The sequence below is a fragment of the Physella acuta genome, unplaced genomic scaffold (genome assembly GCF_028476545.2).
Source record: "Physella acuta isolate Inbredline_101_S28 unplaced genomic scaffold, ASM2847654v3 ptg000271l, whole genome shotgun sequence".
Taxonomy (NCBI): domain Eukaryota; kingdom Metazoa; phylum Mollusca; class Gastropoda; family Physidae; genus Physella; species Physella acuta.
In genome coordinates this window covers 45,760-72,018 of record NW_026731790.1, presented here as the reverse complement: position 1 = coordinate 72,018, position 26,259 = coordinate 45,760, and the positions used below count along the sequence as shown (strand labels likewise).

At 36.0% G+C, this 26,259-nt stretch overlaps 1 protein-coding gene across 2 annotated transcripts in view; it reads right to left on the bottom strand.

The window, feature by feature from the left end:
• LOC131939257 (cytoglobin-1) overlaps positions 1–24,736 on the bottom strand; it is a 147,554-nt gene extending 122,818 nt beyond the window's left edge. For both annotated transcript variants that reach the window (XR_009386396.1, XM_059297460.1), the window contains exons 1-2: positions 24,652–24,736; positions 11,201–11,345 (exon numbers count right to left, since the gene is read on the bottom strand). The gene's annotated coding sequence lies outside the window, so the exon portion shown is untranslated. The remainder of the gene's footprint in view (positions 1–11,200; positions 11,346–24,651) is intronic.
• Between the last annotated feature and the right edge of the window lie 1,523 nt (positions 24,737–26,259).

The window sequence follows — 26,259 nt, the reverse complement described above, 5'->3', positions numbered from 1 at the left end:
CTTATGATGTTCAAGGAAAAAACAAAGATAACAAATTAAAAACAGAACGATGAAGGGCTCGTTTGGCTTATTTGATCGATTGTTATAATATAGAACAAGTATAAAAAGTTTCACGACTAAAATGTTGTTATTGAAGTGATGAACAAAGCCATTTAAGGAGTTTTAATAAAAAATAATTAGGCCTTTAGTGTGAAGATCCAATAAATTAACTTAAGACGCTTTTCTTATACGAATTTATTTTGTCTATTTTGGTGTGATCTACGTTTTAAAAAATTAACAGCTCAGATATAGGCGAACAACATCCACAATAATACACAGGTAAAATTAGCACCTATTGACTTGCTCTGTTTGGAGATTTTCTAGGATTGGGAAAATTGTTATAGTTTATGTTAAGAAATTGATAACATATTTTTTAATGTATAGATCAACATACTTTGAAAATACTTTGACACACATAAATTAGCTTCATCAGTGTGCAATACAACTTTTTAAAAGCTGAACGAAAATGATGTTTTTTTTTTCCTTAACCATCGACATCAATTTGCTTTAATACGTTAGACGTGTCTATACCCTGGGGTTCAACGCAGTGAAAATAAACTAATTGACGTTAATGGTGACCTTTGGTAATTGGTGTGGCGGTTTGAGACGGGGGGAGGGTGGGGGGGGTGGTAACGGGTCTTAGGTTGCAGAGGTGGGTGGGGAGGGGGGGGAGTAGAGTGAGTAAAAAGAAAATGTTTCAGCTTCAGGTGAAGTTTACAAAACAAAAAACTAACCCGCGTCACCTACACGTTAAATCAACAATTGGCAAGGTAAGTTTACCTGGGGCTTAGAGTGAAAGAACATACGGTAGTAATTAGACAGAAAAAGTGAGATTTTTAGATACCATATTTAAAATTGTTATATATATGTATATATATATATATATATATATATATATATATATATATATATATATATATATATATATATATATATATATATATATATATATATTTATATATTTTTATATATATATATATATATATATATATATATATATATATATATATATATATATATATATATATATATATATATATATATATATATATATATATATATATATATATATATATATATATATATATATATATATATATATATATATATATATATATATATATATATATAATGTAACTGTATTTCTTGATAACTATATGAATACTTTGATATTATGATTAGCATAGATCACGGCAGTAGTTTCATTACAAGACCAGCTATTTTTTTAAGAAACTAACGTAGCATCCCAGATTGTGAAATAACATTTTACATAAACGAAATTTGATTTCAATTTTCAATTATTTTTTTCCGGGTTTTTTTGTACAATTAATCGCTTTGGTATAACATTTACTTTTAAGAAGTTTCCAACCTCAGCAATTTTCTCCTAGCAGGCGGCCATTGTGCCACAGAGTGCAATTTCTTCCCGAGGAACCGGTGCTCCAACGTCCTAGAGAACATCATTCTCTTGTCACCTGGTCAACCAGTTTACAACGCCTCAAGGCCACGTCAACCCATTAGAACGTTCTGGTAGGTATGGCTCAACTTTCCGACATACAAATACACCTCAAATAGAGCACTTACGTGCATGTGTAGTTTGTAAATATTCAATGAAACAGTCGTATAGCCTGGGGCTTTATATGTATGGACTCTATCAACTGTTTCATGGGAACTGAAGAATTGAACTGGTAAAAGCAGCAAAACATCAGTTACAGTGCAATATTGTTAAAACTCCACCATTCAATATGCATATGCCTATATAGATCTCTCTCTCTCTCTATCTTTCTCTCTCTCTCTCTCTCTCTCTCTCTCTCTCTCTCTCTCTCTCTCTATATATATATATATATATATATATATATATATATATATATATATATATATATATATATATATATATATATATATATATATATATATATATATATATATATATATATATATATGTGTGTGTGTGTGTGTTTATATACATACATATAGGCCCTATATATATATATATACATATATATATAGGTCAATATGTTTATATTTTGTAGCATAAATATTGAATTTTTACGGTCTCTTAAATATATTGCACCGTTTTAAAATTTTGTTTTATTTTAACTTAGAAAACTGGAGTATAAAAAATAATTAATATTATACTTAGTATTGAAATGTATTGGTTTTAATAAATTGAAATTAAAATTGAATTATATATAAGCTTTAGAGAAAACATTAATTAACTCAGTTTAGACATCAGGTTTTGGCGATCGCTGCATTACATGAAAACTCTACAACCTTCATCTTCTAGCAACTTTTCCTCACAAAAATATGTTATCAGAAAAGTAAAAAAAAAAATTAAATATTTTTAAAGTTTTCCAGCTAATTTTCTAAATGATGCTCACATGCACCAATCAATTCAGATCGATGCGACAGGTTGCCAATCAACTAAAAAAAATCACCTGAAAATATTTTTACGTCATCGGTTGTGAGTCTGCTCTAGAGTCTGGGATAATTAAGTAAAAAAAAAGTGCATGTTAATTAGTTCAGTTTTTAGAAATGCCGTTAACCTGGATCTACAAAACAAATTCCTACGGGCATATCACCGAGGTTCTCGACTGTAAATTTTCTAGTTCAATAGATCTAAGATCAAGAAAAAGCATATTATTATAATGGGTCAGTGTGGTCAAGTGGGTAAAGCTAATTGTTGCTAAACCGGAAGTCTCGAGTTCGCACACTCTGGTAGATGAGGCTCGTTAGCTGGGGACAGCAACTCTTCTATGAGAGACAACTCCAAAATCAAACAACTGCTGCCTTGTGGTTCGTTCTTGGTTGGACAAACGCTGAAGAAGTAAATCCAAAAAACAAAAGCAGGCTGAAATCGCATAATACGTTGACACGTTATGCGTAATCGTGTTGGAGAGATTTACTTTCAACATTAGAATTAAGGAAAGGAAAAAGTAAATATATACCCTACAGTGGCCAATGAACATCAAGAAAAGAAAATCTAAAACATGAGATGGTAAACTAAGTAAATATACCTTGTATATTATGGAATTATTGTCCTTAATAAAGACAACGCCATTAAAATAAACATTTGGAAAAGGGATTGCAACTACTCCACCTTAGCTTAAGTTTAGTCACTATTCGAACCTGACTGTCATTTTGGGCAAGTGAAGGAGTTCACCTGTTACCTTAGTTAATCAAAATAAAACATTGCCAAAAAAAATAAACAACGCAAGAATATGCAAATATGCCTCACTATATTAGTTGTGATATCATTAAAAAAAAATTTTTAATTAATTTTTATTTTATCGTAACAAACGAAAAAGGCTACTTGTAATACACTGGGAGACAGGGGGGATATGCAAATATTTTACCAAGGCAAACAAAACACTTTTAATACAATGAGAGAGTGGGTATGCAAATATATTATTTTTTCACCGTTTCACAAGAATTATTTGTAAAACACTGTAAGACTCTGATATGCAAATTCTGCCTACACCGCCGCACTCAATAAACCTGCAGACAGACAGCAAATCGATGCTGCCCTTTTCATCTGCCCCACCCCTCAATTACCCCGCTCCTGCACCCCCATGTGTGACGCCATCTGCCGGCAACGTGTCAATCATTATTTGCGTCATCGCTTCCCTTCTGGTTCATTCTTCAACAGAAAAGGGCAAGGACCTCCACGCAGATGTCTTAAAACGAAAACAGGACTGCATTACTAGTGTCAGTCTTTATTTAACCTACAAGTCCATCGATCTCCACGCCCCACCCCCACACACCACCCCCCTCACACACACACACACACATACACACATCATCATCATCATCATCATCATCAGGTCGAAATAGACTGTTTTCTATGTAGAGAATATATATTTTATCCTTTGTCGTACTCACTCCGACTGGGCGCGTCAAGTACTTCCCCCACCCCTCCCTTCGGAGAAAAATGTTTGAAAGAAACCTGATAATCTGCCTCTACCTTTCATTTTTTTGGATCGGCAATTCAATTTTTAGTACCCTAATGGTGTTTTAAGTTATTCCGGGAGCAGTCTTAAAATAGTATTCTTTAGACTTTAGATTTTAGATGATAATTATGATTAAAATAATATACCGTTTTTAATATAGAGACTCATTGATGCGGGTAATCAACGATTACAGTCAATTAATCACGGAGGGTTAGCTTCGGTGGTAAATTAGTTCAAAATACGATGAACCAAATATAAATCAGCACCACAACACTTTTTTTGGCGAGTTGTTTTCAATCATAATCCTGAGACGTAATTCTCTAGCTGCTGATGAAAATAGCTCCACTTTTTTCGTGTATTGAAAAATAGGGTGAGTAATAGATCATCTTTTCATGTTCGTGCACAAGACACGCGTGGCAGATGAAGTAGAGTTCATCTGTGTTAATTGCGTCGGTATACACGCGTATAGTGTGGTTAGCACAGTGGTGAACTGGCTGTGTTAAAAGGGATCGTGAAATATTAAAAGACCCCCCCCCCCATATCCCAGATTTAAATTTCATTCTGCATATTTCCTCCATTAAAGCCTGAATTTTACACACTGGTATGGAGAAATACCAACACATTAGTTTATTTAAATTAAAACATTAACTAAAACTATACAGCACCGTTCCTGGGGGCCCATCGGGATTTTTCCCAGTAGACCCACGGCCAATCCACCCCTGGATCAGAACTATGTTCAGTCGCCTTTTTTTCCACTAAAGTGTTGTATGTGTGCCTACACCTCAGAGCTGGGTGGACTCAAGTACTAGGTAATGAATGGTGTCATGACATCAGTATCGGCCTGTATTGAACAGAACACAACTAGTATATTTGGGAGTCTTGGCAGGCACTGGTAAACGTATATGTTTTCTATATACATTCCATTTCGTTCTGGGGCCGGTAGACTTTCTTCGGTGGGAGGGGGCACCCGAAAAGATGCCTTGAAAAATCTCTGCTACCCTGACCATACATACACACAAAGTATATGTGAATACCTGCTGTAACTTTCCTAATGTATACGGCAGGTAATGTTTCACCGTGGCTATCAACAAGTCGTCAACATAAAAACACGATTCCCCTGGGACTCTCTGTTGAAAAATAATAGGCTTTCTAAATCCCATCATGTGGAACGTTATGTTTATTTGAAGTAATCAATCCTGAAGGGAGATAACCTAGGAAAATATAACTCTAGCGAAGGGAAATAATTGCAAGGGGTAGATAATTTCTTGTCACTGATCCTTCAGGGTTGAGGGATTTTACAGAGGGGTAAATAATTATCTATGTAGACTTTTTTTTTACCCTAGGTAAAATTTTTAACCTTTGAGGGAAAATTAAAAAAAAAAAAAACTGAAAAAGCAAAGATTGGTTCTTCTTTTTCTTCTTTGTTCTTCATTTTAGTGTGGGAAGGGATCCCCTCCAACACAATTAAGTATATGTGTCAACTGATTATGAGCCATTGAGGCCATTGACTCCGATTTCAGCCTGCTTTTCTTTTTTCATTTGCTTCCATTGCCTTTGTCCAAAAATGGCTACAGCAAGGCAGTAGTTGTTTGATTTTGGAGTTATCTCTCCTAGAAGAATAGCTGTTCCCAGCTTCGAGCCTCATCTGCCCGAGCTTTTACCGACTCGACCACGCCGACCCCTTAACATTGATGGTTATTTTATTTTAAAAATAGAAGCTAAGTTTATAATTAGTTTTATTAACTTTTTCTGCATGTAAAGCGATAAACATTTCTAAAAAATGTATGTGTGACATTTTTATTGGGTAAATTATAAGGTGTCGTATCTTTCTTTACGATAGTAGGCTGGAGGCTTGGGGTGATGAACTTGACATTTAAAACCGTTGGTTCGACACATTCAGTGCGGGATGCGTCGTGGAGGAAGTAGACAAGGTCACGTGCTAACCGACATCCTGAGAATTTCATTGGTCAGCAAAAAAAGAAGGTAAGCTGGTGAAATGTGTGGGCCATAATGATAGAGGCGGTCAGCAGAGAGTGGGAGGGGGGTAAGCTGGTAGGGTGTGTGGGTGTGTGGGCCAAAATGATGGGTGTGGTAAGCAGACAGTGAGTGGGGGAGGTAAGCTGTTTGCTTGTGTAGGCCATAATGATAGAGTCGGTCAGCAGACAGTTGAAGGTAAGATGGTAGTTTGTGTGGACCATTGTGGTCTCATTGGTCAGCAGACAATGTGTGTGTGTGGGGGGGTTAAGATGTGTGGGCCAAAATGATAAAGGTGGTCAGCAGACAGTAAAGGGGGAGTGGCGGTACGTTGGTAAGATGCGCGGGCCATAATGATGAGGGTCATCAGAAAGGTGTGTGGGGGGGGGGGGGGTAAGTGTGTATGGTGTAAGGGCAAGAATGACGTGTGTGGTCAGCAGACAGTGTGGGGGGGGGGGGAAGGGAGTAAATCCGTAAGATGTGTGGGCTGTAATGATAGGGGAGCGAAACGCGTTAAGAGACTCGTCCCTATATGACGTAACAGTTTCACCCCGACCCTATTTTCTCCACTCAGACCCCCAATGTCGTCATTTGTCAACTTCTGTACTCCCCAAAAAGGTGTCACGCAGTACCACCATCCCAGCCCCTTCTCCTTACATGAACCACATCATTAGATAAGTGAACCCCCCCCCCCCCCCCCCCCCAATCAGCTCACGACCTCTTAGCACTGACAGACAAACCGCGTCCTTCAGTTCTCTTTAACCCGCTCATCAAAATGCCATTTTTACTCTGTAATGATATATGCTGTCATGTTGTCTATCATTTTTCTTAATATCAATTTTACTTTCAAATGACTCGTAACCGTATTTCTTATGTAGCATACCTTTTTTTTTTCTTGTTATAATTTTACTTTTAATGACATGTACCAATGGACAATTGCATGTGGTATAGATTTAATTATGCTGAATCTGAGGTTGGCGTTGGGGTTTGGGTTGAGGTTGACGTTGAGGTTGAGGTTGAGGTTGACGTTGGGGTTTAGGTTGAGGTTGGCGTTGGGGTTTAGGTTGAGGTTGGCGTTGGCGTTGGGGTTTGGGTTGACGTTGAGGTTGGGTTTAGGGGTTAGGGATTAGGCTTAAGTTTTAGTGTACCGAAATACAGACTTTTTCATGCTAAATATTAAAGACAAGTCCCAATTTCACCCTCTTCTATAAAATCTAAAAGTACTCGTTTCACATCTTCTTTTTTTATAATCATTTTAGTGTGGCGCTGGGTTCACTTTTCGACGGAACATCTGGACAAAATCCAATAATTTACCCCCATCCCCACCCATGCGGCCTACCCCATTCCCCAGCCAGGCACCTAATAGACACAGCACCGAGTTGAGCTAACTCAGGGACGGTCTCCTCAATGAAACCAATTTTTGAGATTGGAACATTTGCATCCGTTCGATAACCGGCTTTTGAATGAACAGGGAGATAAGAATCGATCTAAATGGTGGCGTCATGTAGTGTTGGGGGGGGGGGGGGGGTAGTGTATGTGTCCGGTCCTATAGGCTTCAACAATTTTCGTTTAAAATAAAGCGACCTGAAAAAAAATGCAAGTTTACGTCTCCACATGGAAATAATTGAAAAAAGATTTTAAAAATTTAAATTTATTCAAAATTTTAAAAATTCAACTGTAACACTTTTTTAATTACTTATTTTTTTTTTTCGAAAAAAAAAAATCCCTGTTTTTGTGGTGTCTAATAAATCAGAGGTGACATGGTATAATTAGTTTAGTTATAACAATTTCCTGACATTAATAGCGTGTAAGGGGAGGAAAATGTGTAGTTTATGGCGAAATTATCGTTCATTCAATGTTTAATGCTGAAATGAATAAAATAAGCAACAGATGACGTCGGATAAAGTTTCTTAAGATTTTGTTTGACGTTAATGTTCGTTTCCTTCCTATTTGATATAGTCGGTAAGGTTTAACTTTTTTTATATAATTTGGTAGACTTTAATAAAAAGTTTGTATTTCTGTGGTAATAAGAGAGGTAAGAAACGAAAGAAAATTAAATAAAGTACAGGAATTATCAAACAATCGAAATGTTTTTGGAAACAAAATTAGTCTCTTTTTGGAAACAAAATTAGTCTCTTTTATTATTCGATTTTCATTTTTTTAAATTTACTTTTTTTGTTGTTTTAGATTTTAAACTAGCAATAATACTTTAATTTATATAATTTATGTACTAGGTACAATGATTATAAAATTTTACTGTAAAGTATACCGTAAAATTCCTCTGAACTAAAACCTAAAAATTAAAATATTTCTGTTGACAATAATATTAAAACAAAGCTGGTAGACTTTAAAAAAATCTAGTAATTATAAAGTACTGATATGACAATGGTCACTTTAAATTTTAAATTATGCGATTGTTAAAAGTGTAGCCGTACCATCGACAAAGTATGAACTAAAATAATTAGATAAGCTAGAAGCAGCATTAAAGATGGGATTAGACTTATGGTTTGGATTAGAGTAAGGACAAGAATCTAATAAACAATACTAACAACAAATCTACAACCAAAACATGTTGACGTCTATTCTTACAATGCACCCAATTACCTACCCAGCCTATTGTGACATGTAACACAAAAATGCTGCGTAAAAGGATATTTTTTTAACCCGTATTTTTCATTACATTAAAAAAACCTTGGTATCAGAACTGACAAAATGTCAGTAGACGTCATACAAGCGTGATGGTCGAGTACGGCTTTCAGCAGTGTCAAGGACGGAATTGCAGGCTATTTTTGGAATGACCGAGAGAACATTTACCTGACACGACACAGATTTGGAGATTATCGGAGATTTTAGTGATGTGTTATTGTTGTGTGGAGGGGGGATAGAGAGACAAGGGGTGTGTGTGTGGGGGGGGGGGGGGGGTGGGGGCGGGGGTGACGCTTACTTTTTCAAATTCATTTAATATACAGTTGATACAGAACGTTTTACTTGAAATTTTTTTTAAAATCATAAAAATACTAAATAATAATATATGCTTAGAAAGGTACAATTAGTTTTTCGAAATCATTTTTCTCCTTCGCTCTCCAAAAGATAGTAATGTTTATTACATATAGATACCATGTTAAAATTTGTGTGACATAAATTAGAATTAGATGTTTTTTTTAATGGACAAGATAAGTTGAAAGGGTATTTATTTTTAAATGTAACTGGATCATATGCCATTATTTGTTTTAAAAACAAACCTGATTAATTAAGTTACATTTTCGGCTAATACGTTTTTAATTTTCATATAAAACAGCAGTAACAGTGAGTTTTTTTGGAACACGATGTTTTTAATTATGTTCAGCCACATTTAGAGAGACTGTAGTTTGATATCGGCTCATCAGTTTGGCCTATAGACTGTAACAGAGAAAGGACAAGGCTATTTTAAGCATCACGTGACCTGATTTACTTTGTCGCGGAACTGTGCTAGATTTTTATAGGTCTTTAACCCAATACAGTCTGGTCAAAGTCGTCTGGTCAATGTCGTCTGGTCAATGTCGTCTGGTCAATGTCGTCTGGTCAATGTCGTCTGGTCAATGTCGTCTGGTCAATGTCGTCTGGTCGTCTGGTCAATGTCGTCTGGTCGATGTCGTCTGGTCGTCTGGTCAATGTCGTCTGGTCGTCTGGTCAATGTCGTCTGGTCGATGTCGTCTGGTCGTCTGGTCAATGTCGTCTGGTCGTCTGGTCAATGTCGTCTGGTCAATGTCGTCTGCTCAATGTCGTCTGGTCGTCTGGTCAATCTCGTCTGGTCAGTGTCGTCTGGTCAATGTCGTCTGGTCAATGTCGTCTGGTCAATGTCGTGTGGTCAATGTCGTCTGGTCAATGTCGTCTGGTCGTCTGGTCAATGTCGTCTGGTCAATTTCCTCTGGTCAATGTCGTCTGGTCAATGTCGTCTAGTCAATGTCGTCTGGTCAATGTCGTCTGGTCAATGTCGTCTGGTCAATGTCGTCTGGTCAATGTCGTCTGGTCAATGTCGTCTGGTCAATGTCGTCTGGTAATGTCGTCTGGTCAATGTCGTCTGGTCAATGTCGTCTGGTCAATGTCGTCCTGTCAATGTCTAGTCTATATCGTCTGGTCAGTGTGTGTGGTCCTGTTCATTTAGCCGGTTAACTCCGTGTGGTAACGGATGACTGAACGCAATAGTCTGGTGATTTGCATTGTCAGGCTTCTTCCACCGACATCCCATGTTCGAAGAATACTGGAATCTGGGTCAGCGTCTGACATTTTCTTTTGTTCTTAATGTTATGACATGAGCGGGTACGAAGTGAACATTTTATCCAGCTAAATCATTTTCGTTTAGTTTTAAAACGAACATAAACGTGTAAAAGCTAAACACAAAAAATATTTCTAACATTTAGTTTTACTTGTTTTAAACTGCGACAAGACTAAATAAAACACCATTAAAATATATAGTACATTTGCCATCTCATACTTGGTGGGTAACGCTAAATGCATGTTATGTGTTTTTATTATATAAAAAGTTTACATACAGAGAAAAAAATATTCTAATCAGGTTTTTGTATTCGGTAGATATAATGTTTAACTCACTATTGAAGCTAATTTTGTAACTCATAGATAGGTGTTTCTTAATAATTTTTTTTGAGGTACCAAACCCCACCAGTCACATATGCGTATTCGAAGAACCCTTTATAATCGTTCTACCGTCCATACTGACAAAATTAAATCGTGAATTATATGAGTCGGGTGTGTGTCTTGACCTCCGCCGAACCACCGAGACTGACTCACCGAACCCTTGTGGTTCGATCATACCCAGGTTAAGAACCACTGTTTATTGAAAATATAATACGTCTTGGGTGAATTTTTATACCAGTGTCCGATAATGAAATCTTCTTAAAAAAGGGGTGTAAGGTTACTGGTGGTTAACTAAAATACACACATGGCTTGCTAACATCATTGGTAACCATAACCCCAGCCCTAATCCTACCTACAATACGCCTAACCCTAATTTCCAACTATAAAACTAGTCGAGATTATAATTATACTAACAACCTTATCACCTATTTTTGGAAGAGTCTATTATCGGACATGGGTATAGTTATAGTATATTCAATAATCGTATATATTGTGTATATAATTTATGTCATTATTTTTTAACAATGTGAGTATGAGCGAAGGTTAGGACCTTTACAATGCTTACAGTTGACATAGTTCTGTTTAATGTGATTGACTAAACCTACCTGTTTGCCTCCACTCGAGTTTCTTGTTTACCTCCCAGCACAGGTGGGGTGCTACCAACAGGTGCACGTCGGCGTGTTTACACGTGTGTGCTAAGGTGCTCAAGGTCAAGCACGTGGTGACCTCTCTCAGTGACGTCAAGTTTATCTGTGGTAGTAAGGGGAGAGAACACGATGTTGAGTTAATTTAAAGCTAATTTAGAAGGTAATTAAACAGAGTGGAGTAACCTACAAATACAAAAAAAATCCGCTTGTAACGAAGTGAGGGTTCTCATACTCGTGTGACCTGCTCACTGACATATCAGCTATTTGAGAAAATGGTAGGTTAACCATTTAATTATATAAATAATATAGTGACCCACGCTTTTCTTTACAGTTATTTAAATAAAAGTGTATTATAATATATTTAAAGAAAGTAATGTATTTTCTCATTTTTGGTGCATTATTACATAAAAAAAAATTATTAAAACTTTTTTTATGTAATTTCTTTTCAATTGATTGTTATCTTGTTTTATTTTCTTTTTTAAGCCGTAATAATTTTGAGAAAACGTCTGCCCTAGATATGTTGAACCTCTGTCAACTTGCGTATCAGCTAATAGAGTAAATGAAAAGTTAACCATTTTATGAGTCAGATAGTTATGTTTCTGGCTTGGTCACACAGGTGCCAGGGTTAAGAGTGGGAGTGGTACTTTAACACACCCTCCCAACCTCCCACTCCCACGCGTGCCGTTACCATACTGCAACATTATCCAGAAGTCGGCATTTACCCTTAGAACTACTTCAAGTAGTGAAAAAAAAACTGGCATGTAGTGAATAATCAACTCAATTATATTTAGGTACATAAAGGGAGTAGTGCATTATTTATATATATAAACATACACACACAACACACACACCTCCCCCCCCCCTCGAGATTTGGATTTGCACCCCCCCCCCCCCCCCGTCAAACTTTCAATTTGCACCCCCCTCAAGCTTTCAATTTATTTTTCCAACCCATTTTGGCACCCCCTAAGCTCGGCGCCCGGGGACATATGTCCCCCCCCCCCCCGCCCCTCGCTACGCTACTGCTTCCACCCCACTGAACGGAGGGTAAACTCGTACCCCATAGTGCAGTACCCGGCTCAACAGTAGGAAACTAATAACTAAAAAAAACTTCGTCACACGTCAAATTAATGATTATTGACGGATGGGGAATGGCATTCTGAATAAAATAGCATTCTCCATTTAACAATATTCGAAAAAGTCGGCACTTGGGAACAGTGTTTCTTCCAGACTTTTTTCTCCGGGGGGGGGGCACTTGAAATCTTCGGGGGGGGGCGGTAAACTTTCTTCGGGGGGGGGGGGGCGGACACTGTTAAAAGTATATATTTTTTAAATAAATTATATAAATTTCATTTTGTTCGGGGGGGCGGTAAAAATTTTTCGGGGGGGGGGCTTCGCCCCCCCCCCCGAAGAGATGCCTGGAAGAAACTCTGCTTGGGAAGTTGCAAGCATTGCACGGCTGTGGGGCTGGGCTTGGTGCCCAAGCGGCTGTCATCTGTCCAAATACTCTCTACTCCCACCTATTCTCATTCGCTGATTAGAGTTTTTATTATGTTTAAAGTTTTGTTTCCTTACAGCATAATATGTGTTATGTGTTTTGAAAATAAAACAATAAAATAATTTCTAATATATTTGTGCATGGAACTTGAGAGACGCCACTTAACATCATAGGAGCCGCATGCGGCTCGCGAGCCGCAGGTAGCCAACCCCTGCCATACAACTCTACGAATTTCAGACACACTGAAATACTTTTTTCTTATTATAAAACAGAGATCATTTGATGCCGGAAATAATTATGCATTAATAACAATTCAATAAATATGTCTTATATTTATAAAAGAATTTTTAGCCAACAAAATTAATAGGTTCGTAGTTTAATTAAAGCCTAATATTATTCTTTATAGATAAAAAATATAAATATTTGATATTTATTCATATTTGCATTTTAAAAGTTATTTTAATTTAGAACTAAATTAATAATCATTATTTTGATTTATTATTTTATGTACTTCAATGTATTTTTAAACCTTTTGGGTACTATACTGGAAGTTGTATCCCTTTCGCGTTTTGTATTCTATTAATGGGAAGTAACTAAAATTATTATTCTTTTTTAATCTAGTCTATATTTTTCAAATTTTGCAAACGGAATATAAGACTTTTGACACGGCAGTGGGGTTGTTGCTGAGTATTTTAGCGAAAGGAACTGTCGAGTGTTACAATTCATGTTTTAAAACGTATTTATAGTTTTCTATTTAAACTAAAATCCAAATATAGAAATTAGACGGAAAAATCGAATAGGCCTAGATATTTTTGTTAAAAATGTATAATAATCTAATTATAAGTTATAGGCCATTCCAAATGGCCCGTTGTCTCTGACCAGCCTGATTATCTTACTTGATTTGCTTCTATAACCTATGTCCACCCAAAAACAATCAGCTAGGCAACGGTTGTTTTGATTTTGGAGTTATTTCTCCTTCGTGGGTTGCCGTCCCCTGTTGCTCGGGCTTTGAACTAGGGACTTTTTAGGTAAACAATCCCACGTTATCATGCCCGACCACACCTTCCAGTCTAAACGTAAAGCTGCATTTGACAATCTCAGTGTCGTAGCCGGCTACGGATAGCCGGCTTAGCTACAGAGAGTACGACGGAGTAGATACCCACATATTTTGTTGTGTAGGCCTATTTTTTTTTTACTTTCTCGTATATACGAAGTATAGAGAAAGTAATGTAATCGTGCAAAAAAAAATCGAGATTTTTACAGATCTCGACGTTTTACACCTCACTGATACGGAAAAACATAATTTTGCAATCTTGTCCGTATGTCTGTGTGTGTGTGTGTCTGTGTGTCCGTGTGTAAACACGATTACTTGAGTACCGTTACAGCTAGGTTGATGAAATTTCATATATAAGTATTTTATCAAAATCGTAGATCCGTATCAACTTTTGAGCGATTTCCGATAACCGGAAGTGGTACTTTTCCTACTTTGAATTTTTCAAAAGCCTATAACTTGAGTACTATTTCAGATAGATAAATGACATTTCACATGTAAGTAAAAGATCTAATTCTCTACCTTCTGTTAAATTTTGAGTAATTTCCGTTGACAGGAAGTAGTAATTTACGCTACTTCCGATTTCTCAAAAAACTAATGTAAATTTTAAAAGTACTAATAATATTGCGCACTATTATACGCTTTTTTATTTGGCGTTCACTTGGTGTGCAATTAATTTGTCTACGAGATTTTATTCTATTTTTAAAACTTTAAGTATTTAAAATGGATTAAAAATCATGTCTATAGCCCGAGTTCCCATCCCCTGTTATTTTATATAAGAATATTCGAGAAAGTTTAGGGGAGATCACTCCCGGTTTATTTAAAACTGTGAGTATCTTTTTTAATTAATGCTAATCTAATTACAATTCTAAAATAGTGTTTAAAAGCGAAGTCAAAAAGTGGATATTGTATCATTTAGGAGTATCAATTTATTATATGATTAAAACTAATTACTTTCAACAATCCGAATTTGGCAATAATTGTTTCTATATATGGCCTGAAGACTTCAAAATCTATTAGTTTCGATTATATAGCGGACACTACTAAAGTGTTTTGCCGGTTTTATAAAATTATTCATTTCTTTTAAGTCGAACGTGAGATCTAAAATAAAATTTTCTACAACTAAAATATCATTATTGGCTTCAAAATATAATCTCTTTAAATGAAAAGTATTCATTTAGTTGGGAAGTCAGGTACTTTGTATTGGCCCGATAAATTTTAGCGAAGTGAAAATTGTATTTCCGCTCTCGATGCTTTGATAGGATTTCACCTACACCATTTAATCTCGATTGACTGTAACTATCTCTAGCCCACGACAATCTCAACTCAAATTTACCTTTTTTTTACACTTAAATTTATCATTTTGTACACTTAAATTTATCATTTTGTACACTTAAATTTACCATTCTGTACACTTAAATTTACCATTTTATACGCTTGGATTTTACTATTTTGTACACTTAAATTTACCATTATGTACACTTAAATTTAACACTTGGTACACTTAAATTTACAGTTAGTACACCTAATGTTAGCATTAAATACATTTATATTTAAATGTTAATATATCTATGTTTATAATTTTAAAGACTTCAGTTTAACAGTTATTAGGCAGACATACACGTTTAGCATTTTGTACACTTAAATTTACGGTTTTTACACATTTATATTTAACAGTTACTACAACTATGTTAATCATTTTGAATACTTAAATTTAAGGGTAGCACTCACGATTTTAGCGTTTAGTACACGCAAACTTAAATGTTCTTATACCTATGTATTAGCTACCGGAAATCATTTAAAAGTTGATAGAAATATGCGCATTCAATCTAATATTTATATGTGAAATTTCGTGCCCCTAACTTAAACGGTACTTTTGAGAAACCGGAAATACAGTAGCTAGTACTTCCGGTTACTGGAAATCGACCAAAATTTCAAAGAAAACTACACATTTGATATCGTACTTATAAATTAAATTTCGACAACAACGACAATTTCAGAAACTGTACTCAAGTTGTCGTGTTCATAGACACACACACTCACACAGAGAGAGAGACACACACACACATACACACAAGGAGAGAAACAGACAGACATAGATACAAAATTGCAAAACCAAGTATTTTTCCGATTCAGGGCTGTGTAAAACGTCGAGATTGTGTCGATTTTTAGCTCGACTACAAGAGTTCCTCTATGATCGTATCCCAGAAAGTAAAAATAAAAAAAAAAACATCAATTAATTGCTGGGGATGGTCCCAAGGGAGACAACGCTTAATTTAGTGCATGCTTTGGGAGAAAGAATCTTTCACGTGTAGTAAACACATTTCTCACACGCGCATTAAACTTATCTCCCCTTCTGAGAAGAAAATAGAACGAAGTGTACTCAATAAAATGTTTATCATCTGAGGAGATATAAATGACGTAGAATAGGTTGTTACTGTTACGATGTGGCCAGGGTGGACACTTGAAGGTCAACGTACGACCATCCAATTCAAATCAAGACGGGGCCACATTCGTTCATATAATTATTTATTTTACTATTACACGAAACATATCCACGACGACAAACGATTTTTTTGGCTTCAGACATGTAATTTACAGCGTTAGTTTGCCTTGCATGTTCGTTTTATTATGATACAGATTTACAATAGTAATACTTCTTTCTTACTTGTAGCCTACTTTCATTCATTTAAGATGGTTTACCTATACATAGATCTAATACAAAATGTTTAATTACATTTATTTTTTAAACTGAAAATGCAAATGTGTAATTAAATGATGATTCAAAGGATTTTTTCCCATCGGCGTGGTGGGCTGAGGGGGTTTGGGCTTTTAAGGACATCTGAAATAAATTTGGGATAAAAAAAAATTGTATGAGTTTTAACAACCGGAATGTTATGTTGAGCACAATGAAACACATCAAATCAAACATTCCTCTCTTTCGACGACAAACGAATAGGCCTACATCGCTCACAAACACCACAGGACGAAGACTTATCAAACGTATTTTCCCTATCAAAAAAAAAACCTGCTCTCACACGTCACATCCTTGTATGCCGCGTCACATTCAGAATATTTTATTAATATAAAATATTACACAACACACATGCTCTGATATCCATTCAGCACACTAAAATACCATTCACAGCAGTTACTCTTGAAGAACGATATTGCAGATTGTTGTTTTCAAATATTACCTATGTGAGTCTTTTAAATATTTTTTGCTTTAACTGCCTAGTGCAAATCTCAGAGCCACAGGATAATCACAGCTTTACCGAAGTGGTTTCTAACGCAAGTAAGTTACACCATTCTCCACTTTAAATCATAACAGATAAGCAAAGACAAATCCCCGGAAATAACCGGTTGCCGGTTGTTTACTAGTTGATACATGTCACCTCCAGGGGCCGTGGGGGTGATTGATTTATTTGTACCGTAATTTGTACCATTGTGCCCTGAGGGGGGAGGGGAGCAGAGTGACAATACTCGATTATAGAGTTCTCTCCCCTAGTCGCTATTTTGCAGCAAATGTTCTGGGCGTTTGTGACTTGTTTACAAGAATGTTTTCGCCTAAATTGGTTACCGGAATTGGTGATTTGCGTGCGGCTGAACTGGAATTGTTTTTTTAAAGCTTTGCGTGCAAGCGGTGTTGGTTCATTGAGTGCACGGATTCTCATTCCCAACGACACGACGAAGCATGTACTGCTAGAGTGTATAAGTGATTAGTTTTTAAGGTACTCGCTGATAGTAGGATGATGTAGGTTCGTGTAGAGCCTCTGTTTGTCGTAATCATGTTAGGGTCAAGACCAGTGTGTTAGTTTCAGTCTGCAGTTTTAGAATCAGCGGCGTCACAAGGTCAGGTGTCACCCCCCATTCCTTTTAACAATTTTACATTTATTAATTGGTATCACCCCCTGCCCTATTATTTTATATAGGCATGTTTAACTGTATAAAACAATGTCTTTACTGTAATTATTTCTATTTTACCATTTGATGTCAGCCCCCCCCCCCCCAACACCGGGTTTACACTTGCGACATGTATACTACCCGACTATAAAAATCTGTAGAAATAGAATGTTGGAGAATTACAAATATGGTGAAACAAAATGTTTTGAAGGACAAACAACAAGACGACCAACAACATCGATAAACAACAAATTAGCATGGTCAATTTTCATAAGCTGTTTTTCATTGACGATTTGACTTTATAATCGTTGGTTTAATATCCTAGTTAGAATCATCATTGTGAAATCTCAAAATATATTGTTGTTGAACTAACTTGTAGTGGAATAAAATCGGTAAAACTTCATTTTAGGAAATAAAAAGTTGCTTTTTATTTTCTTTTTTATTCTTTTGAAAAAGAAACATCAATTTAGCACGTAATTATTTTCATTGCACAGAAAGCCTCTAAGGATACATTCAATTATTTATTTTTTTTAACGCGAAGAAAAGTAATTTCATTTTCCGCGAACTTTTTTTTAATAAAGTTTGTTTAACGAACAGGTTAAATAATTTTACAATTTTAGAAAACCGGCGTAAATTAATTTTTTAAATTTATTTATTTTTTTTTAAAATAATAAATTTATTGTAAAATTAACAATTAGTGCAGTGAAAATGGTTCCATTGAATAGTTTCGTTTCTTTGAGTTAAAAAGGGGAAACAATCTATCGTAGGAGATGGCGTTTGTTATAATCTCTACAACAAGTTAAATAACTAGTTCTGGGGGTACGAACTTAGTTGTCTAACTTAGAGGTAGTACTCCTTAGGAGTCAAATTTTATTATTATTTGACGTCAGTGAATGCAATATAAACGTATGGTTAACCGTAATTTATTCCTGATATCATTTGTCCTGAGATAATTTGTCCTGAGATAATGTGTCCTGACATATTTATCCTTGAGTGGGACGGCCTGGTCGAGTGGTAGAGTATAAGTCTGCTATCCCGAGTTTAAAACCCAGGTCCTTGTTAGTATATCGACCTAACTCAAGTTAGGAGAACACCTAACTCACGTTGAACCCAATAAAGGCGGCTGGTCATAGTACTGATTACACTATATCTGCATTTGCCGAGGTCACTAAAACAAGTTAATTCTACTTCACCTGCACGATGGGCCGTCCGGTTCGATAATGTACGTTTCTTTCCTATTTTCATTTTGTCCTTGAACCCTTTTATCTCAGATAGTTTGTATGAGATCATTCGCCCTGCCTTATCAATGGCTGTCTAAATGTATTGGTGTTTTGAAACATTTTATTCTTAATGAGATCATATCGTGTCGTGTTTCTAAAAGCAAGTATGACAAGATATCGGGTGCATACAAACTACACCTCGGCAAACACGCTCTAAAATTGCATCAACGCGTCGAACTTTCATGAAGTTCATTTTCAGACATACCAATCCTCTGGGCATTTTATTTGGAGTTCATTTGTTTTTTGACTTCTGTATATGAAGGGATGGTCAGAACTATTCTCAATCGATATTATTTTCTCCAACTTAAGTCAGGTACCCATTAGAGCTGAGTGAACTCAGGAACTTCAAAAAGTCACAACCGAGATCCAAGGCGACTTTCGGGCGAGCAGCTAAACGCTCTACCATTTGGCTATGTCATCCCATTTTTTTCTTGATCAGATCGTGTTCTAAAAGCAAGAATGTCGATATATCCGGTGCACGCAAGCTGCATATCGGCAGACACGCTATAAAATTGCATCAACGTGTCGGACTTTAATAAAGTTCCTCTTTAGACCTAGCGATCCATTGGTTACATAAAAAAGAGTTAATATGTTTCTTGACTTCGGTATATGAATGGATGGTATACTCAGCACTATTCTAAATCGCCTTTATTTTCCCCAACTTAAGTCAAAAGTAAAGTAAAGTTTCCTTTTCAAACCTGACGGTCTATGGGGCAAGTGAAGTAGAGTTCACTTGTTTCTGTGACCTCGGCATATGAAGAGATAGTGTGGTCAACACTATGCCCAGCCGCCTTTAATTTCCCTTACGTGAGTTAGGTACCCATCAGAATTGGGTGGACTCAGGGACGGTCTACTGACTTGAACCCGGATTCGAGACTTACGGGTTAGCAGTCCAGCTCTCTACCGCTAGACCACTCCGTCCCATCTAACTTAAGTCAGGTGCCCATTTAAACTTAGGGAATTCAAACAGTCACAAGTCAGTAAAGCGATTCAATTTAGAGACTAGCAGCCAAATGCTCTACTATTCGGCCATGCCGTCCCATTTTTTTCTTGACCAGATCATGCTATCATGCTGTGCTTCTAGAGCGAGTATGTCGAGATATCCGGTGCATGCAGGCTACATATCAGCAGACACGCTACAGCATGGCATGGACATGTCGAGTTTCATGCCAGATGTTAATTAGTCAGGTTGGATTTTTGGCACATTTCAACGCCTTTAAAAACGTGTGTGCTTTTTTAAGAAAAAAAAGTTCTTTTCACGCTATGCCAATTAGCATCTCTTTCTCAGTCTCGATATATATATATATATATATATATATATATATATATATATATATATATATATATATATATATATATATATATATATATGTTTATGTGCAAATACTTATATAATTAAATAAATAAATACACACACACACACATATATATATATATATATATATATATATATATATATATATATATATATATATATATATATATATATATATATATATATATATATATATATATATATATATATATATATATATGAATTAATCATTGCATGAATGTCTCTGTTAACAGCCCCAAGGTTTTAGAAAGCGTCTTGAATTTTAATGCAATTAACCTTGACCTTGTTCGTTGAAAGCTTCAAAGTGTTTATGTTGTCAATATAACATCAGGAATTTTGTGGCATGTAATTTAACTTAGATTAATGTAGAATTATTTTCCCTAACAATCTTAGAATAATGCTTTTATTTTCAAATTATTTCAAATACTTCAAAAACAAGTCATCGAAACATTGTGAAAAATAATTGAATATTTTTTTTTTTATAAATTGCTTAAAACAGGGAAACGACAACTAAGGAAAAAGTAACCAAAGTGGCTAATTTTGACTATAGCCCGATTACACTTCCCAGTACTTTTAAACTATCCCACATCAAACGACAGATATAATTATGTTTTTTTAACGGTAGCTGCCATTATAAAATATATGAGGTTAAAAGCATTTCAAGTTCCAAAGCAACATAACAAAGTACTTTGTAAATTGAACGAACCTCTTGTTCGATCTAAACATCTTTCCCCAGCAGGTACGAGAATAGATTAACACGGCTTATTTGTGTCTACGTAAGTGAATGACCCCCAGCCCCCTCAATAATTCAGTACAAATTACTAATCTTGAAGGAAACTTGTTTACCGACTTTGCTAGACTAGTTTCTGGCAACGGATCTCAAGATTTGGCTTCGTGTATCTTTTTAAATTGTCTGGTTTCAAAATGTTGACTTGATGCATCTTTGTAATTGTTTAATCTCAAAATGTGGCTCCATTTTCTGTCTACGTGTCTGATCCCTAAACTTTTGGCTTCATGTTTAGATTGTCTGATTTTAAGATTTGTCTTCGTGTATCTTTAAATTGTCTGATTTTAAGATTTGTCTTCATGTATCTTTAAATTGTCTGATCTCAAAATTTGAATTATGAGCAGGGTATCACCCAGATTTTGGAAAGAAAAAAAAATTTAAAAAAGCTACGAGACATACACTTGTCCAATAAGATCAATCGTTTATGTATACTTTTAACTATCTGATATTTCGTAACCACCACGATGATAATGTATAATATTATTTAAATTGTCTAACAAATTGCAGGTGGTTTTTTTTCTGGCTAAGATTATTATTCGAACAATCATTTTGCGTTGAGTTACTATTACTCTGTACAATACATTGTATTCTTTTCTTTTCTCCCGTTTTCTTTTTCTTTGTAAATTAAAGGAAAAAAATATGTAGTTTCTCGGGAAAAGCTTCTCAATTGGTGTGATGTAATGCTATTTATTTGAGATTTAAACACCCATTAGAAGCACAGACAGAAAGGGGTTAAAATGTATTAAAATTTCTAATGATAAAAAAAAGCTTTCAGCTGAAGAAAAAAAGTTACCGATTCGAACATGGCGGTCATCGGACAGATGAACTAGTTTTAGAGACTTCGACATACGAACGCTTAGTGTGATCAGCGTTATGCCCAGCAGCTTTTTATATTACCCTAACGTGAGTCAGGCACCCTTCAGATCCAGAGTTTCTTCCAGGCACCTCCCCCCCCCGAATAAAGTCTGCCGCCACCCCTACCCCGAACGACATGGAATTTATATAGAAATATATACGTTTAACAGTGTCCGCCCCCCCCGCCCCCCCCCCCCAAAAGAAGGTCTACCGTCCCCCCCCCCCCACCCCGTCCCCCCGAAAAAAGCCTGTTCAGATCTAGATAGACAGAGACGTCCAGCAGACTAACTAGCAATAGTGTGTTTAATCGTACGACCACACCGTCCCATAGCCCCCCCCCCCCCCCGTAAATAAATGTATAACATGGAGTTTTTGTTTGCTCTAGAGTTTAAACAATGCTATCTATGTTGATGGTGGAATGAAAAAAGATGCAAATTAAAATAAGCAGAAAAGCCAATTGGACTGGCTCAAATCTTTGATTTTGGATTTGTTGAAAATGGTCAACTTAGATTAACTTGTCAATAGTACGTACAGACAAATATGCTTACAGTAAGAACAGACACATATGCTTACAGTAAATACTGACACATATACTTACAGTAAGTACAGATACATATGCTTACAGTAAATACAGACACAATTTTGGATTTGTTGAAAATGGTCGTCTCAACTTAGATTTACTTGGCAACAGTGCGTACAGACAAATATGCTTACAGTAAGTTCAGACACATATGCTTACAGTAAGTTCAGACACATATGCTTACAGTAAGTTCAGACACATATGCTTACAGAAGTTCAGACACATATGCTTATAGTATGTACAGACACATATGCTTACAGTAAGTACAGACACATATGCTTACAGTAAATACACATACATATGCTTACAGTAAATTCAGATACATATGTTTACAGTAAGTACAGGCACACATGGATGGGGCATACAGAAATAACATCCCTAGGTAAGTGATAGAGTACACCCTGAAAAGTAATGTTTTGACAAAAATATGTAAGGTAAAACACATATTCTGAAACCATTTTTCTAAACAAAGATATACGCAACTACATTTCATATGAGAAGGATTCACTGCGCTAAAAATAATTGGGAGAAAAAAAATGTCTTTCCTATCATAATGTAAATAATTCTTTTAAAAAGTATATTTCGATTTTGAATAGTTTTGCAGGTACGAATTTTAAAATTTGGAATTGAAATGATTTTGTTTCAATATTTTTAAACTAGATTTAAATATAGATCTAGATTCTGATCAAAGGAAGAGGCTTTTACAATGTTGCTGTTCGCATTAAATTGTTATAAATTAGAAACAAATATTAGAATTTGTCTCTTTAAAAAAGGTTATCTTGGTAAAGATGCTCTTTAATCAACCTAATTAATTCATCAATAATTTATATAATTCGTGTTTTGAAATCATGAACTTTTAAAATTAATTTAGAAAAAAGGCATCTGGTTTAATTAGACGCTCGTAATTAGTATCAACCACTAAAATCATTATACATATATATTCGAAACCTTTATCTGTAACTTCTAAATTATCCGGCGATGAATAAAATCTGAGTTAAAATACACATCTAAATGCCATGTGAACATGCAGAGGCGTAGCGGGGGACGGGGTACGGGGGGTACGGGGGGGGTACATATGTCCCGGGCGCCGACCTTAGGGGGCACCAAAATGGGTTGTAAAGACAAATTAAAATCTCATTTTAGCTGCAGTTTTGCATTATAAATATAAAAAAATATATGGGGGGGGCAAATTGAAAGTTTGAGGGGGTGGTGCAAATTGTGAAAGGTTGTTCCCGAGGGGGGCGCCAAATGGAAAGTTTGTCCCCGGGTCGCTACGCCTCTGTGATTATGTCAAAATGAAGTTTTGTTTTGTTAACAAGAGATTCCCAGTGGAAATTTGATGAGCAAGGGGGGGGGGGTGTCTGATTCTGCGCTATGCTATTAAGCGTAAATCAGTATGACTTAATTAAAATGATTTAATAATCAAAACGAGCTAAATGATTAAGTTCCCATTCACGTGTACTGATTAAATGATTATTTTTCAATACCGATTTTGATAGTACACTGACTCGCCAATATAAAATGACACTGTAATAATGATGATATGATGATATCAAAAGGGAATATGATAACAAATTGCGAGTATATGTGTCACATATAACAACAGGGTTCACGTAATCATGTAGCTCTTATAGTCACTTGTATAGTGGTGAGTTCCTGGTACTAGTCATGCAATAATCGTGACATGCAGTCCTATGAGATATATTTTGTAATAGCCACCCATTTTTAAAAGGGTACATGACATAGAGATACAGAGTCAGGTACAAGAAACATTTTAACTTATTTATATTTAATTTCAAGATTTGCTGAAGTGATCGACTTTTCATTAAAACAAATTCTGCATAAGAAACAAAAAATGCATTTCTAGATGTGTATTAGGAAAGGACTATCAAACATAAAATAAGCAGCCTCGTTCAGTTACTTTCTGTAACTTGTTTTTTAAACAACATTACAAGCATATTGGGAAAAAAACATTTAAAAAGTTTAGATTAAAAAAAAATGAATTTGACTAATATTTTACTATTTTTTTTTTATCATGCGAAGAAAAACTTGATGCTGAAATTAAATAAACTTAATGCAGCATACGAAAACAAAATGTGAACGCATAAAAAACCGAACTTACAAGTGTGCGAATCAAAAAATCAGCTTGACAAGCCGTTCACATTGAATTCCCGCCGTCTGCTAACACAAGACATTGAACGTCTGTAGCCATACCGTGTTTTGAGCAGGGGAGGAGGGAGTCACGTGGTCGCGATGTGAGCGAGGGTCGCCCTAAGGGTGAGGGGAATGCATGCTGTTAATCCGGTGTCTGGGATACCGGCTTAGACGGCATTTGCAGTGGGAGGGGGAGGGGGACGAAAGGAAATGGAGGGGGTGGAGCGGGGTAAATCCCATGTCTGGGATATCAGGTTAGAGGGCAGTAGCAGTTGGGGCGAGGGAGGGGAGGGGGGCGAAAGGAATGGGGAGAGGGATGAGGAAGAATGAATCTGATATCTGGAAAGATTGTTTTGATAGTATTTTCAGTGTGTGTGTGGGGGGGGGGGGATGAGAGGGGAGGGGAGGGGAGGGAACGAAAAGAAAGTGGAAGGGGGGATAAATCTGATGTCTGACAGGGGTCTTTCATAAATGACGACCCTCCGTCACAAAAAGCCAGACCCTACACTAAAATGACGTCACACCTTAGCCTACAACTCCCTCAAAATTGCGTTCTTAAAACGTCGATATTTTTACAAAGTTTTGTCTGAACTCTGTGACGTCCTTTATGGTCGACCCCTGAAATAACATTAGAAGCGGGAGAAGGGGGAGGGGGCGAGGGAAGCGGACAATAGGAATGGGGGGAGGGGGAAGGAAAGAGAGAATAAATTTATTCTGGATAGTCGGCTATGTATCATTTGCAGTGGGAGGGGAGGGGCCGAAAGGAATGGGGAAAGGGAAGTAAATCTGGTGTCCAGAAAAGAGATGTCTACAAAATTGGCATAGAAAGAGTGCGCTTGGGAGAGGGGCCTAACCCCCCCCCCCCCCCCCCCCCCCCCCCCCCCCGCCTACTCCACTGATTGTTTCTAAATAAACATAATTATTAAGGCTTTAATTTCAGTGATGATATAACAAAATACGATGACACAGCAAAAAACAAGAGTTCAGAAAGTTTACTTATGTAAAATAAAACATAATTACAGCAATTCAATCTGGCACGTAGGTTTAAGACAGTAAAATTATCTGGTCAATAAATCACTGCAGAAATTGTTTAAATATATTGAGTCATCCCTTGCCGACGGAAAAAAAGTCGAGCCAATGTTTTTAACGATCTGCTTATCCAAACAATTATTGTTTATATAAATCAGGTTTTTTTTTCTTTAGATTCCAGATTTTAGCATTGTAGTTTTAAACGTCTGGTCACAGCGACAAAGTAATTCTTGTTCTTAAATGATTTTTTTTCTGTCTAGCGCTTTTTCTCTATTCATCTGTGACCCTTTAGCATTTTCGCTTTCTCACTTTTAGTTTCTCTCTCGTTCTCTCTCGCACTTTCTCTCGCTCTCTCTCTCTCTCTCTCTCTCTCTCTCTCTCTCTCTCTCTCTCTCTCTCTCTCTCTCTCTCTCTCTCTCTCTATATATATATATATATATATATATATATATATATATATATATATATATATATATTATTTATATAAGTATGGTCATATTTTAAAAAATACGATTATAAGTTATCTATAATATAAGCGGGCTGTGCT